Here is an 18,045-nt window from a genome sequence, read left to right as displayed (position 1 = left end):
ACTCCTGACCTCATTATCCACCCATCTCAGCCTCCCAAAGTGCTGAGATTATAGGTGTGAGCCACTGGATCCAGCCCTGCCCATTTTTGTTTTTTGGAAGTAAAATTTGAAGGACTGATGACCTATCCAAGTCACACATTTCTTAGGAGACATGTCTGATTTTAATGTCCAAACCATTTCCACCTAAGTACCTGTCACCCAAGGAAACAAGGCAACACATTCTATAACATGAAGTATAAGCATGACACATTTTTAAAGACACAATGAGGAAAAGGAAATCCAAAGTTCTTAGAAAATGATAAACAGCAGTTGTGGACATTATGTGCATTGTGACTTATGTAGAAATGAAACTTTGGAGCAGTTTGAGCAATGAGATTGTTTGCATTTCACGTATTATGCAGCAAGATTCTCCTGTTTGAATGAAATATTCTCCCAGATTGTTTACATCAGGACTTAGCACACTATACTTCTAAAGAGTCAAACAGTAAATATTTTAGGCCCTGTTTTCTAAAAAGTCTCTGTCATAGCTTCTTAGTTCTATTTTAGCATAAAGGCAAAGCCAGTCATAGACAATACACAAATGAATGGGTTCAGGCTGTGTTCCAATAAAACTTCACTTCCAAAGACAGGCAGTGGGCCAGATTTTATCCACAGTTTGCTGGCTTAGTAACTCATTAAAATTTCAAATGTGTTCAAAAAGATAATACTATATGTTAAACAAAAAAAATCAAAGAAAAAAGTTATCTGGCTCTAAAAAAATACTTATTAAATACAGTTGATAGCACATTGGCAGTGCTAGGGACTCATATAAATCATTTAAAAATTTTACTTAGGTAAAGTTTACAAGCAAAACATTAAGATATCCAGGGACATATATATAATCAGTAAGGCAGCTGAGGTCTGAACTCAGTTCACCTGTTACCTGATTCCTTCATTTTCACTGTCACACTCCATCCTCCCTTTATCTAGATCCACTGACTGCTTAATCCTATGGGTAAGATAGGCTAAACTTTAATCTCAGCACTACAGACATTGTTGAGATTAAACAACTCAATTTCAATCTTGAAACCAGTGCCTCATTTTAATAAAAAATAAATTACTATGAATATGTAAATATTGCTTTCCATATAGAAGAATCACCATAAGTCAATGTAACATCACAGAATACTAATCATTTTATCTGAAACCATATTTGAGATTATTAAACAAAAAAGTAAAACCAATCTTAGTTAATATTATAAAATTATAGATATGCCCAAGATTTATAGCCTTAAATTATTAACTTTCAATTACTAAGTTCAAGTCTATAAGATTTTGGATGTTGTTCAGATTTTGTACGGCCAACACTGTACAGTGTTCATTCAGTGCTGTTCAGTGCAATGGTCTCATTACTGATCAAATTTACCTATAGAATAGAATTTAACTAATCATTAAATTTTTGCAAATAATTTTTTCATCTTTAAGAAAAGATGCATTTGCAGCAGTTAAGATTTAATATGAGACATGTTAATACTACTAGGTATTAAGATTAGTAAGAACAATAAAGTGTTACATGTTAATAAAATATTTTGTGTGAAAATCGATGCTTGAAATTTAGTATGCTTTTAATATTATAAGCTGTATATCAACACATATAATATTTTCCTTGTGAGAAACTAGAACGATTAAGCTTATATAAAATTTTTAGTAAGAAATATCCACATTTTTAAGTTGTTTTAAGAAAATGACATACAAATATTTTATTTTTATTTTATTAAATGCCTATGGCACTTGGTATTTCCTGATAGTCTCCCATCCAAATACTAACCAGGCCCAATCCTGCTTAGCTTCTGAGATCAGACGAGATCGTGCATGCTCAGGGGGGTATGGCCATAGATGACACAAATCTTTTAAAATAAAAACATTAATTAAATTAATTAAAAATTGAATTTAATTGGAAGCTCCTTTAAAAGTAAAACTATATTGAATATATATACTGTGAAACAATATTTTATTTAAATTCTGATTACAAAATAGTAACTATACATAAGAGATGTTGAGTTACTTAATATCAACAAATTCTGTTATATGTAATTTTTAAAACATTTGTTTTCTCACATTATCTGGTATTTTAAAATATATGTTAATTATGCCATTACGGTAAAATGCTCAGCACTTCATGCTGGCACAGCTTTGGGGGAGAAAAAAATCCAATAAACTCACTTCAGTCTAAATCACCATCAAGGGAACAGAAACAAGTGTGTGTCAGTATGTTCAGTATTGTAGCCCAGGGGGACATAACACTTGCTATGTTTGGGGAAAAACAGCAGGACTTTTCAGTAAAAAAGAGACAGAAGGAAAACTTGTGATCGCAAAACAGAAAAGCATATTGCTGATAAGACATAAGTGTTAGAGGTTTTCTACAACCTCAAGCTGTGCTTCTCCCAAGAAAAACCTCATACTAATTTACACAAGGCAATTTTAGTTGCACAGCTAGAAAGAACTGTGAAAAATGAAATTAGTTGTTCTTTTACTAGAGATGATTTATTGTAAACTTCTAAAATGCTTTTCCTTTTTGAACTCTATTGAAATAGCTGACTTTGGCATTAAAGAAAACAGAGAAATAGTCATTTTAATACATTTGGACAAAGTCTTACTTTTTCCATAATAAATGGTCTTCATAAAACTTGTACACCTGGAAGAAAGGAAGATTAAACCAGACTTCTGGCTGCTGCCTCGTGCCTATAGCTTTGCCCTAAGTAAAAATGCACCACCAACCATAGATAAACTATTCTCCATTGTTCATTCTGTAAATGGACTGTAAATAAAATCAAATGGTTCCCTTCAAAATTATCTTATACATTGGCCTCTTGTGTTTGTGTTGTTTCTTGACCGGAAATATATAGATTTTTTTGCATTAACATCTAAACAGAAGGGTGTAGCTCTCCTTATCAAAGTATATGATGATTGTAATTGCATGAATTTAAATTACAAGAAAAAGTAATTACATCCATCAAACCGAGGAGACTGTAAAATGTAAATGATCTATATATCTACCATTTTCTTTTTTTGAGACAGAATCTTGCTATGTCACCCAGGCTGTAGTGCAGTGGCATGATCTCAGCTAACCGCAACCTCTACCTCACTGGTTCAAGCAATTCCCCTGCCTCAGCGTCTTTAGTAACTGGGATTAAAGGCACACACCACAACCCCTGACTAAATTTTTTTTAGAGACAGGGTTTCACCATGTTAGCCAGACTGGTTTCAAATGCCTGACATCAGGCAGTCTACTCAACTTGGCCTCCCAAATTGCTGGGATTACATGTGTGAGTCACTGAGTCTGGCATATGTACTATTTTCTATAAGTGATTTGTGTTTGGCTTATGGAGGTCTGACATGGGGTTCCTTGTGACTTATGAATAATTCCAGTTGGACTCATAACCTCCCAGAGGCAGAGAAAGCTAACAGAACTCCAGTTTCAAGTAGAAATGAAAAAATTTAATTTTCCAGGAATTAGTTCACAAAAGAAATGGAAGAGATTCATATCTTCACTTACTTATTAATTTTATTCAGTTAAAGTTGTATTTGTTATATTTCTGTAACTAAAGAAATATAATCACACAGGATTTTAGAAGTAAAGTTCTTGCTTTTGAAACTAGTGTACGCCTTATTTCTGTTAAACAACCAATCATTACCCATGTTGGAAATACTATGAAAGATGTCTGATATTGTTTGGCTCTGTGTCTATACCCAAATTTCATCTTGAATTGTACTCCCATAATCCCAATATGTTGTGGGACATAGCCCGTGGGAGATAATTGAATCATGGAAGCAGTTTCTTCCCTACTGTTCTTGTGGTAGTGAATAAGCCTCATGAGATCAGATGGTCTTATCAGGTGTTTCTACTTTTGCATTTTCCTCATTCTCTCTTTGCCTGCTGTTATCCATGTAAGATGTGATTTGTTCTACTTCACCTTCTGCTATGCTTTTGAGTCTTCCCCAGCCATGTGGAATTTTAAGTCCAATTAAATCTCAGTTAGAAATCAATTAAAGTTCAAGCTGTGTAGAAAAATTTGCATAAGTAACAAGGAGGTAAATGTTCATCCCCAAGACAATGGGGAAAATGTCTCTAGAGCATGACAGAGGTCTTCATAGCAGCCCCTTCCATCACAGGCCTAGAGGACTATGATGAAAATATGGACCAAGTCCAGGGACCCTGAGCCGTGTGCAGCCTAGGGAATTAGTGTTCTGTGTCCCAACTGCTCCAGCCGCGGCTGAAAGGGGCCAATTTAGAGCTCAGGCTATGGCTTCGGAAGATGCCAGCCCCAAGGCTTGCCAGCTTCTACGTGGTGTTGAGCCTGCAGGTGCAAAGAAGTCGAGAATTAAGGTTTGGGAACCTCTACTTATATTTCAGAAGTTGGCTGCATTGGTGGTGCTTTCATGGAGAACCTCTGCTAGGGCAGTGCAGAAGGGAAATGTGGGGTGGGAGCCCCCACACAGAGTCCCTACTGGGGCACTGCCTAGTGTAGCTGTGAGCAGAGGGCAACTATCCTCTAGACCCCAGAATGGTAGACTCACCAACAGCTTGCATTGTGAGCCTGGAAAAGCTGGAGACACCCAACACCAGCTGTGAAAGCAGACAGGAGAGAGGCTGTATTTTGCAAAGCCACAGGGGCACAGCTGCCCAAGACAATGGGAATCCACCTTTTGCATCAGCATGACCTGGTTATGAGACATGTAGTCAAAAGAGATCAATTTGGAGCTTTAAGATTTGACTGCCCCACTGGATTTTGGACTTGCATGGGGCCCATAACCCCTTTGTTTTGGCCAATTTCTCTCATTTGTAATGGTAGTATTTGCCCAATGTCTGTAATCCTATTGTATCTAGAAAATAGCTTGCTTTTGATTTTACAGGCTCTTAGGTGGAAGGGACTTGCCTTGTCTCTAATGAGACTTTGGACTGTAGACTTCTGAGTTAATGCTAAAATGAGTTAAGACTTCCATGGACTGTTGGGAAAGCATGATTAGTTTTGAAATGTGAGCACATGAGATTTGGCAGGGGTTAGGGGTGGAATGATGTGATTTGGCTCTGTTTCCCCACCGAAATCTCATCTTGAATTGTATTCTCGTAATTCCTATGTGTTGTTGGAGGGACCTGGTGGGAGAGAATTGAATCATAGGGTTGGTTACCATATACTGTTTTCATAGTAGTGAGTAAGTCTCATGAGATCTGATGATTTTATCAGGTGTTTCCTGCTGCCATCCAAGAAAGACATCATTTGTTCTTTCTTGGCTTTTGCCATGATTGTGAGGCTCCCCCAGCCGCATGAAACTGTTAGTTCAATTAAACCTCTTTCTTCTGTAAATTGCTGAGTCTCTGGTATATCTTTATCAGCAGTGTGAAAATGGACTAATACACGGTCCCTTCAACTAATGATAGTAATACCTAAAGTTCATTGTATACTAAATGCCAGGCATTAAGCTCTACCTCTGTACAATTTATCATATTCTATTTAATTATTTAAAATTTCTATGAATTAGCTTCAATTGTGGCCCATTTACAGATGAGGTCATTGAGGGTTAGACACGTTAACAAAACTGTTTGAATATCTCACAGATAGCAGTTATTCTAGAATTCAAATCATGTTCTTACTAAACTTAAATTCATTTCTTAAAACTGAATTTGTGCACATAGAGTCTCTTATCCCCATAGCTGCCCGATGATTTTGCTCCGGTTTATGTATTTATTTCTGTTCCAATTATTACTATATGCTTTTATTAACTGCTGTTCAACAGGCTAAGTGCAATGTTCACAAATGTAGCCATCAACTAAATATTCAGTGCTCAAACTTGCAGACATTGTAAATCCTCACCTTTTTGGAGACACTATAAAGTGACTTCAATGAACCTAGCTCTCAGGAACTACATGAAACATGGTCATTTAAACACCATGCAAATGGGTAGTAAAAATGTTTTCTTATTTCTTTGAACACGTACTAGTAATGCAACAATAATTTGGAGATATTAATTCAAGTCTAGGATCTTTCCTTGCTTCTAGAAGTGTTTTCATTTATGACAGTATATTTTGAAAGAATGAAGGAAAGATTAAAATAAGATGGTAGCAAAGAAAGATGGAGAAATATTTCTAAAGATTAAAAAATTATTTGAACATTATTAGATGAGAATCAACACTTCATATTTCTCAGTAAGCAATGTAAAATAATATTACATAAAATACATATTCATAAATGTTTAGTTTCTTAGGGAACAAAATATTTATATTGCTAAATCCATAAATCCTATTATTTTTTAATATTTTCATGGTTTTCTATACTGCTTACTCAATACCTCCAAAACTTCCGTTTGAACTCTTCTACTTCTGCTAGTTCTTTAATTACTCTTGTTATCTCTGTCTCATAATCTGGTAGGATAACTTTGTTACCACTGGTGATTTTGATATCTTAGGTCTAGATCTAATAGGGTCACATATCTATGCATAGGTCTGAGAGGCACCTACCAGTCAAGAGTCCAAAGTGAGAAGAAATTTTCTCTTTCTTCCTTTCTTTGTTTCTTTCTTTTCCTTCCTTCCTTCCTTCCTTCCTTCCTTCCTTCCTTCCTTCCTTCCTTCCTTCCTTCCTTCCTTTATTATCTTTTCTTTCCCTCCCTCCCTCCCTCCATCCCTTCCTTTCTTTCCTTTGTTTTCTGTTTTTTTTTTTTTTTTCATTTCTTAAGCTCATGTTATCCTTGTTTTAGTTGAAGTAGTCTACTAGGATTTGTTAATTCTAAGCAGATTGTTTCAGGCTGAAGAAGCCCATAAGTAAACAAGCTACTTGTACAACACTGTGCCACAGTTAACTGTATTGTATTGTATTGTATGTGTAAAAATGTGTTAAGAGGGTAGATCTCAAATAGTGTTCTTATCACGATGGGAGAGAGGGGAGGGGAGAGAGAGAGAGAGAGAGAGAGATTGAGAAATTAGCCACTTGCCTGTTGGAGGTAACAGGGAAGGTGAGGTGGGAGAAGGTGCAGCATAAATCCTGATTTATTTTAAGCTAATAACTTAAACTGGGAGGAAGGTGATTAAATCATGGGGGTGGTTTGACTTATTCCATTCTCATGATACTGAATGAATTCTCATATGACAATTTTATAAGTGTTTGGAAGCTCTTTCTTTGTTTTTCTCTCTCCTGCCACCTTCAGAAGAAGGTGTCTGATTCCCTTTCTGCCATGATTGTAAGTTTCCTGAGGCCTTCCCAGATATGTGGAACTGTGAGTCAATTAAACCTCTTTTCCTTATGAATTATCCAGTCTCATGCAGTCGTTTATAGCACTGTTAAAATGGACTAATACAAACTCCTAACACAGTGTCTTGAACATAGCAGGCAACAAATTTCTGCCAAATAAAAATATAGAATATAAGTCTTAAAGTTGCCATTAAAATGTCTGTATTCAATCCTTAAAGGCTAAATGCAAAATTCTAGGACCACAAAAAGAATTGGGACAAATTCTGAAAACCAAGGCTAAAACGTGTAACTTACTCTTCTGCTTTAACATTTGAGTTGATTGGCTTCGCAGCCCTCTTTATGAATATCTAATGCTGTTTCATATCTATGAGTTAGTTGTGATCCTTGGTAACTAGATCATGATGATAAGATTAGTCATGCTTTTATTAAAATGGCCTTATACCAGAGTCTGGCCAATAAAATTGAGTTTAACTTATATCCCCAAAAAGAAAGATATCGTTTTTAATTCCAAAAATGCTTTTTAACAAGACATTTCAGTTAAATTGCAAATGTCAGCAAGGAGGAGCGAAGGCTCATAGCTCTGTAATTTGTGCAGTAAGTATTGCCATTGTCTGTATTTACGTATATCTTACTGAAGTGCATTAGTACTTCTTTGATCTTGATGTTGGCTCTGATTACACATAGATTACCAAGGCGCCAATATTGTACTTTTTTAGTCACAATTCACATAGGTACTTACTTATTAAACTTTGTTTACATTGATAAATCTGAATAAATAGGAACCCATTATTTCTGCCCATATGACGATTATGAGGCTAGCAAAAAAAAAAATAATGTTTAAGAATAGTTCAAGATTCTCTTCCAAGAAGAATCTAATATTAAATGGTATCATCTTAAATGAGTACAGTGTATCTAAATCTCATATATGATATAAACAAATTCCAAACATTTATTTTTGGTATCACATGCACTATTGTTATAGGTATGTTATATTAAAATCAACAAATATAAACAAACCTTTGATTATATTTACTTTGATTATAAATTTACAAAAGATGATATAAGTAATGGAAGTAAGAATTGTAGTGGATTAAAAAAGGTCCCAAATTCTTTTTTGCTTGTTCCATCATTTGGCAGATCTACTTCCCTTCCCTTGGATCTGAACTGTTCCTGTGAATAACAGTAATCAATAAAAAGAAGTGAAATAATGATGGGTAATTTCTGAGTCTTAGTGTCAAGAGAACTGTCTACTTTTAACTCTTATTCTTTGGTAATCTGAGATCATTATGCTATTATGAAGCACACAATGAAGGCCCACATGAAAAATAAGGCCCAGTCATCCCCCGCTGAGATTCCAGACATGTGAGTAAAACCATCTCAGCCATGTATCTCCAGCCAAGCAGCAAGCTGGCCACACTCATAGGAATTAACCAGAACGTCATGCAGCCCATTCACAAAACGACAGGGAATACTCAATCATTATCATTTAAGTCACGAAATTTTGAGGTTGTTTGTAAAACAGCAATAGGCACTATTTATGTATGTATAAATGTATCTATATGAACATATATATGTATGATTTATATGTAACATGTATAATTTTTTGTTATTTTGGAAAAAGCATAAAGAAAAATTGATAAGTTTCATAATCATTATATTCCATACATTTCTTTATTTGGAAAAAAAGTATTTTTTCCATAATATGGTAATTTGTCCTGTGTCTGGAACATATGATTTAATGATTTCTTAAGGTTAAAGAAAGAGTTAAAGAAATAATCTAAGATATTGCTCATATTTGTGTTAAACAATGAAATTTTAAAAGCATCCTGTACTCTGTTAAAATTGTTAAAGAGACTTTAACTTCTTATTCTCACAAAATAAGAGAAATAATATCTTTTCAAATCTAAAAAAATAAGTAATTGTAAAATATTATTTCTGTGTAAATTACTTATAGTGAAAAGAACAAATGGGATTTTTGAGACAACAAAATGGGCAGAACAAGAAACAAACAAAAATCTGTTACAGGTTACATGATCTGACTTGTAACATGATCATAATATTACCAGAAAGGGGTCTCGATCCAGACCCCAAGAGAGCATTCTTGGATATCATACAAAAAATAAATCAGGGTGAGTCCATAGAGTAAATTGAAAGCAAGTTTATTAAAAAGCAAAGGAATAAAGAATGGCTACTCCATAGGGAGAGCAGCAGCATGGGCTGCTACACGGAGTATACTTAGAGTTATTTAGTGATTATACACTAAAGAGGTGGATTATTCATGAGTTTACCGGGAAAGTGGTGGCAATTTCTGGAAATGAGAGTCCCTCCCTTTTTTTAGACATATGAGGTAACTTCCTGATGTTGCCATGACATTTTGTAAACAGTCACGGTGCTGATGGGAGTGCTTTTAGTATGCTGATGCATTATAATTTGTGCATAATGAGCATCGAGACAACTAGTGGTCACTTTCACCACCATCTTGGTTTTGGTGGGTTTTGGCTGGTTTCTTTACTGCAAACTATTTTATCAGCAAGGTCTTTGTGACCTGTATCTTTTGCTGACTTCCTGTCTCATCCTGTTACTAAGAATGTCTCATCAACTGGTAATGCAGCCCAGCAAATTTCAGCCTTATTTTACCCAGTCCCTACTCAAGATAGAGTTTCTCTGGTTCAAACACCTCTGACAATATTATTACATATAGCATCAGGGTAAAATGAAAGAAGTTAAACAACTTCCAGGAGCACAAATAAATGATTGAAATCAAGATCTTTTCTGATATTATAAGGTCAATATGTTCTAGAAAACAATAAGACAATATTACAAATTTCTGAGTGAGTTGGTTGTTCAACTAAGAATGCTATACTTCTAAAAACAAAAACAAACTAAATTTAATAAAATTATTCCCATGCATGAACTCAATACATATTTAGATAACTTTCAGAGGACATGATTTAGTAAAACAAAAATATTAACTACAAAAAAGAAGGGAATGGAAGTCATGGGATCTGGGAGTCAACAGACTTAATAAGGATTAAGGATGATAGTACAGGGAAGTCTTTGAATGTCTTGCATGCGCTTATTTAAAAAAAAAAAAATCAGCTCAGATGGCAGCAGAAATAGGAAGTAAAGGGCAGAAACTTAAAATATTTCTGATCAGTTTGAGCTTTGATGAATGCGTTAGGAAAAATGAACGTGAAAAAATTCCTCTAGAGGCATATATATATATATATATATATATATTTTTTTTTTTTTTTTGAGATGGAGTTTTGCTCTTGTTACCCAGGCTGGAATGCAATGGCATGATCTCGGCTCACCACAGCCTCCGCCTCCTGGGTTCAAGCAAATCTCCTGCCTCAGCCTCATGAGTAGCTGGGATTACAGGCACGTGCCACCATGCCCAGTTAATTTTTTGTATTTTTAGTAGAGACAGGGTTTCACCATGTTGACCAGGATGGTCTCGATCTCTTGACCTCATGTTCCACCCGCCTCGGCCTTCCAAAGTGCTGGGATTACAGGCTTGAGCCAGGCTTTTTTAAAGAGTGTACTGGGCCCCATTCCATTTCTGACTGTCTTAATCAGCTCTGGCAGCTGTAACAAAGTATCACAGATTAGATATCTTATGCAAAACAGAAATGCATTTCTCACAGTTCTGGAGGCTAACAGTCTGAGATCATTGTGCTAGCACTGTCAGGTTCTGCCCTGTTCCAGGTTGCCTACAGCTGACTAGGGTCCCTTTTACAGGGGCACTGGTCCCATTCATGACAACAGAGCCTTCATGACCAAATTACCTCCTGTAGATTCTACCTTCTAATATCATTATATTAGGAGTTAATATTTCAACACGTAAATTTTGGGAAAAACAAACATTCACCCCATATCAATGACCCAATAAATCTTAGTGAGGCTCAGATAGTTTGTATATGAAATAAAATTCTAAGGCTACGCTGATACTGCTTGTTATCTAGAGCATATTAGAAACACCATATTAGATTTTTGGAGCAACTGGAAATTAAAAAACCATAACGTTAACATTTACACAAATAAAAAATCAGCATTAACTATAAATAATAAAATAGTGCATGATAAAGCAATCATAGTAATGAATAATATTTATATAACTTGTAGTGATCTTAACATTTCATTAATTTAATTAAAATTTAGTATTCGGAGTTAGGTGATATAGAAAGTAAGGGGATGCAATGTAATATAACTCATTATTAGCAACTAAAAGATAAACTAGCTATATAAACTACTTAGCAGTTAAAAAGTAAAAATTAGAAAATTTTATAATTGAACCCTCTCCCGATAAAAGGATAATGATTAGGATCGGGAAGGTGCACGGGTCTATCTTTTGTTATAAGAAGGAAGTTATATCTTAGACGTTTAGTTCTGTGCATTTATAACTATAGTTAAGTTTCTAAAAATATAGTCACTGAAATTTAAATAATACAACAATTTAAAGAAAATCTCTCTAACTGAGCTAAGCAGTATTGTAGACCCAACATGAAAAATGGGAGATGGAAGGTATATCTGAAAAATATACTAAAATGCATTATAAATTACAAATAGACCAACAACATGAAATAAAAATAACTATGACGGGGGAAAAATGACAACAGCAGTTGCTATTTACAGACATTTCAGGTGGATAAATTGACAAAATGTGGAAAAGGAAAGACTGAAAGATTTGAATCTTAAACTGCAAGTTTCCTTTGAAGATTCCTTCTGGCAGAAGTAGCCCCAATATTACTTTTTTTTTTTTTTTTTTTTTTTTTTTTTTTTTGAGATGGAGTCTAACTCGGCCTCCCAGGAAAGAACGCAGCGGCATGATCTTGGCTCACTGCAACCTCAGCTTCCCAGGTTCACGTGATGCTTGTGCCTCGGCCTCCAAAGTAGCTGGGACTAAAGGAGCGCTCCACCATGCCCGATATTTTTTCTTCTGTGCATTTTTAGTAATGATGAGGTGGTCTTGAACTGCTAACTTCAGGTGATGTGCCTGCCTGGGCCTCCCAAATTTCTGGGATTACAGGCATGAGCCACCACGCCCAGCCCCAATATTACTTTTACTGGCAAAAACCGCAATTACTTTTGCACCAAGATAATGGAAGAAAGCAGTCATCCTTCACTTGAGCTCCTCTGAGGTTCTTACCAAAGGTAGATGTCTCTAAAAATTTTACTTGCCCTTTTAAAGATGATGCCCTCCTGTCATGATTCAAGCTAATAAACACATTCAGGACTGAGAAGAGACCAGGCAGGGATGTACAGTCTCTGCTCACATAAGAATGTCCTAGATACTAACTGAATCACAAATTGTGCATAATATATATCATCAGGAATAAAGGAAGTACTTTTAAGAATGGATCTTATAATCTTATGTCTGCCTGACTAGACTGAAGAGTGCAGAATAGGAGACTAGAGAAGGTGAACTTCTTGACAGGGGAAAACGATCAATGAGTCAGCAGTCAATATTCTGGCAGGAACATCTAAAGCTGAAAGTTATTTATGCTGCAGTGGCCCTTTGATGCTTAGTCATGAGAACAGCATTCAGTAAAAGAAGATGCTAGAATTTTCTAGAAATAGTAATAAGGAAGGGATCAAAGACTCAGGGGGATACTAATGTGAGAAAGAATTTATTTTGTACTGAAAGTTATCACTTGGCTCTATTATCCAAAGCAAGCAAGATTTTCCTATCCTCATTAACAGAATAGAGAAGCTCTACAGGGGCTGTTTTGTAGGATATGCTAAAATGGAAATTGGTTCTGAAATATCAGTGAAGAAAATGATTTTCAGAATGGCAGACCAGGTGACAGCCCTTAAACATAAGAGGCTAAATGGATGTAATTACTGAAATTGTAGAAAAACTGAAGTGCCCATCAGAGTGGCTTGACCCGAAAGAATGTGCAACAATGGCCAACACTTTGCAGAATTCATGGGCAAAGATTAATAACCAACAGTATATTAGTGTCACAGTTTTTAAGGCTGGCTATCCAAAGACTGATGTCCACTCCCACAATGAAAAAATCACTGTCTCTCTCACTGCTGTCTAACATTTATTAATTTACAGACACAGAATGCACACAGAGCATGAGCTCTATCTCACCAAAGCTGGTCTAATTTTTGCTAATGTGGAATTTTCCAGCCTGCCTGCAGCAAATGTCCGCAAAATAGCTCGGTTCCCCAAGAAGTCCTACTGGATGCCAGGTTGATTACATCAAACCTATTCCTTTTTTGAGGGGCAAAAATAAATTACTGTCAAATTGTCTAAACTTTTGCTACTCTTTTGTTGTAAAGTATTAGTTTACTGGAATCTTAATTATTCATTTCTAAATTACTACTAATAAGCATCTTCTCACGTAAATAATTGCCATTTATATTGTCCTTTTCTGAGATTTCTGTTCATGTCTTTTCTTCATTTCTCTACTATATTTTGGTGACTATCTCATTTACCTGTATGCATTATTGTAACCGGGTTTTTTTGGGTGCTGGTGTGGCACACTTCTTCTAAGAGAATGTTGTAGGTTCTTGGTCTCCACCCTCTTACGAATAAGAGAAGGGACTGCTGCAGGTGTGCAGTAAGCTCATAAAAATAAATATCGGACCCAAGAAGTGTTGCATAAAGGTGATTTTATTTAGGTAGAGAAAAGAGAAGAAGAGCGTGTGGAAGGTGATTCCAGAGGGGAAATCCAAGAGGGGAAAGAGCTCCCACCATGTGGAGGGGATTCCCAGACAGCCAGAAATCCAGTGTGGGTGAAGGAGAAAGGGAATTTATTCTGGGAGAAATTCTCACCTTCCCAAGTTCCTCTGGCCAATGAAAGGAGTTCCTTTAAACTTCCGCTGGAGTGATTGACCCTTAGTTTCTTCCTGAGCCCACAAAATTCAAACATAAACCATTAAATCTCCTGGATGGAGAGAGATGGGAGAGGGCATGGTACTGGGAAGTTCTTGCCCCTAAAACTACGCCCCCGTGTGGACCTCGTGAGAGAATACATTCCCTTATTATACATTTTGATAAACTTGTCATTTTTCAGTTTTATATTTTGTGAATATATTTTTCAGTTGATAGTTTCTTTTTTTTCTTTATGGTGGCCCTTGTTAAACCGCTATTTAAATTCAATATAGACAAATGTACTTATTTTCTTTCAGAAAAAAATAGTACACTCAGGCTTTAAAAAGTAAATCATTCTCATCTTTATTTTACTAATATCTCTAGAATTGTTTTATAACACTTTTCGAGCTTTGTTTTCCATACTAAGTATTGACTTTCATTTGAATGTAGCGTGGTAGAGATGTGGTTCATTTATTTCATTCCAATGAGCTCAACACTATTTGTTAAATAATACAGACTTCCCAATCTGATTTGTTCTTCTATGTTCAGGTGTTGAAATTTCCTATTTTCATGAGACCTTTCCTGTCCTTTCTGAATGGTTGTATTGGTTAATATCATGAGTTCTTTGTCAAATGAACTGTCCTAATTACAGTTCATTTTTTTTGCTGTACCAATTGTACTAACTTTATAATAGTTCTTGGTCTCAGGTGAAGCAGTTCAATCCAGTATCAATATTTATTTCAGGAGATATTTGGAAATCGTTGGTCCTTTGTAATTCCACAAATACTTAGACTCATCTTGTCAATTTGTACAAAATAATAAAAATTTTGATTGGCATAGCAATAAAGCTATGAATATAATTGGGTGAATCAAAAATTTTGGCATATCCTATTTAATTTGTTTTCAAATGCCTTTCAGTGATTATATTTTTGCTTTATCAACGAACCGTACATTTTTATATTTAATTATCAAATTTTAAAAACTATATTATCTTTTAAATGTAATTCTTACAAATGTATTATTACCTTTTATCTCATCACTCTTGATGAATTTTTTCTAAACTTTAATTTTTTTTCAGTAGATTACTTTGACTTTTTCTATGTAGATAGTCACATTGTCTATGAGGAATGACAGATTTGTCCCTTCATTTCCAAAATCTCATATTTAAAATCTTGTTTTATTTTATTTGCTAGGCCTTCACATGAAAATAACATGAATGCATAGTCAGTGGGCATTCTAAAGTTGTCCATAAATATAAACCAGTTTTGCTTATGATACATTACAAATTTAAAAATTTTAAAATATATTTATTAGGTTAAGAAATTTCTTTTATTTCTAGTTTGCTAAGGACTTTTAAAAAATTGAGTCAATTGTTTTCTGTATATGTAAATATGATTTTATATATTATTTCTTTGAACAGTATGTATGCATAAATTACATTTTTATGTTTGCTTATGTTAAAGCTGACACAATTCAAACAGTGTATGACCTAACAGCTATTTTTCTCATTTTAATTTTAGCTTGCTTTATTGTTTTTCTTTTTATTCTTGAAGTGTTCACTCATTTTCTCAATTCTTTAAAAAGTATGTTATTTTCCTATGGTAATACATCATAATTATGTTGTATTTGAGTAGACAGTTTTTTAGAGTATTTTGGCAACCATACTGCCAAAATTATGATTCTGTGTGTATTTGTTGAATTATCTTCGAAATTTCAACTTATTACCATCAATCAATTCTCCAAACAATAATCAAATTATATATTTAAAGATAATTAATGGAATCTGGTTATTAAAACATGTTTGCCATGTTAAAGGAAAGAAATAAGCAGAATCAGTTTTTGTAAAAACGAACCTAAAAGTGACTCTCCTAGAAAGTAAAAAATGCAATATCTAAAATTAAAAGCACACTGTGCATATTTTGCAACTCATAAGATAGAATTCATTTACTGGAAGATAGATCAGGAATTATCCAGAATGAAGCATATAGAGATCGAGATAAAAGAAAATTTGAAAGAGACTAATAATCTAGAAAAATATTGAAAGCATCAAAAACATAGCTGGTCTCAGGAGAAAAATAGGAGTTGGGGCAAATCCAGTTAATGAACATTAAAGATGCATTTTTAAAAAAATAATTAAGAAAACCTAGCAATTCACAGGTTTAGGAATCCAATCAATTCAAATAGAGCAAAATTTTAAAAATCTACACCAAAAAAGAAACTGCACTGAAAAAAAACAAAAGAAAAAATTCTGCAGTCAAGGATGAGGTGAGGATAGAGGCATAGATTATATTTAAAGGAACAGTAGTGTGATTGGTAAACTAGAAGGAAATGGGATGTTACACCATCTTCACTCATTCATATATATTATATATATATATATGTGTGTGTGTGTATAGATACACATATATATATACACATATATATGTGATTGTATATATACCATATACAATATGAGATTGTATGTGATATATATGTATACACAACAATCTCATATGGTTTGTATATATGATAATCTTAAAAGTTCATTGGGTTTACAAAGTGTAAAATAGAATATTTGTAAACTGAATTAAATGAAAATTTATGTTTTGTGATATAAAAAGTTAAATTTCAAATAAAATAATATATATGCAATACTTAAATTCTTCCAGAGAATATAAATATAAAAGAACCTGCAAAAAAGACATTTTAAATCATGGTTTAGAAAACACAATAATATAAATGTGCCATTTTTCCTGAAATTTATTTATAGTTTTATATCAGTCTCAATTAAAATCCCAAGTTTTTTAGCAGAAATTTACAAACCAATGCAAACCATGAAAATGCAAGATGTCAAGGAATATGTGCCCAAATAAACCTATGCATATATGGACACTTCCTTTATGGCAGAGATGGTAAAGGATAGCAGTAATGATTTGTTGATCATTTCAATAAAAGTTGCTGGCAAAATCAGTTTTTTATATGGAAACAATGAAATTTAAGTCCTACCTAAACACAAAGAAATTCCTAGTGGATTCAATACCTAAAGGAAGGGCAAATTCATGAAGCATTTAGAATGCAGAAAAATATGTGTTCACTGAATATTTATGAAAATATAAGTTTTTATACACTCCTCTGTAATATGGCACAATAAAAATTTTAACTGTTTTGCAATATAATTTTACTTTGTTAAGATTCTGAACAACTTTAAACTGAAATGGAAGTCAGGAAACATATCATAATGGATCTTGTAACAGTAAATCTAAAAGGTTTTTATTACAATAAACTCCCTTGAAGAAAACTTTTTCCTCCTGAGTATGACACATAAAAAGAGTAGACTTCATACAATTGTGCGTTAGAAAATACAAGAGTGAACTCCTCTAGACTAAAAGAACAAAAAGCAATCGTGACATTTTAGTACTTCCAAAGAAAACTGATGGTTAAAATAGACTTTGTACATTGACTCTGTCTGTATACACTGCAATTTCACCAGGTGTTGGATAGATAACTTTAATATGACTTGCCCAACGCCCAGTCACTATCAGTCAGTTCAAGGAGAAAGTGTTTGGAATATTCCCAAGTGCTTATCTCTTATATTGTTCAATGTTTCATGGTATAGTTAACACAACAACAGAATAGACTACGATTTTCTCCAGACTTCATTGTAACTGGCAATCTTCGTGACATAGCACTGCAGGATACACTATTCCCTCCTCTTTTCACAGGGCCACATCACAGTTAGTAAGAAACCCTCTAAAATCATGATGAGGCACTAGAGCTGGTGGCTCTGTGCCAACTCAGCAGAAGTGCTGCTTGAGACTCTCCAATAATGAATTCTAATCGGGTGGATTATTTGTTCTGCATATTTGGTTTTCCTGAGACCATGATGGGAGAACTGTTGAGCAATTTTTAAAAGTGGAATTGGCTGCTGCTGCTACAGAGCCTTTTTTGAGTTTCTTACATGCCAGGAAAGTCCCATGAAAAGCATTAATGCTTAATAGAGTCAGCTAAAAGTCTTGA

The 18,045-nt window shown here is 34.4% G+C and overlaps 1 pseudogene; it reads right to left on the bottom strand.

The window, feature by feature from the left end:
* Positions 1 to 1,758: 1,758 nt before the first annotated feature.
* LOC118147963 (5S ribosomal RNA) lies at positions 1,759 to 1,877 on the bottom strand (annotated as a pseudogene).
* Between the last annotated feature and the right edge of the window lie 16,168 nt (positions 1,878 to 18,045).

Source organism: Callithrix jacchus, chromosome 1 (genome assembly GCF_049354715.1).
Source record: "Callithrix jacchus isolate 240 chromosome 1, calJac240_pri, whole genome shotgun sequence".
NCBI classification, from domain to species: Eukaryota; Metazoa; Chordata; class Mammalia; order Primates; family Cebidae; genus Callithrix; species Callithrix jacchus.
Note: the sequence above shows the minus strand (reverse complement) of the source record. Positions and strands in the feature narration are given on the sequence as shown.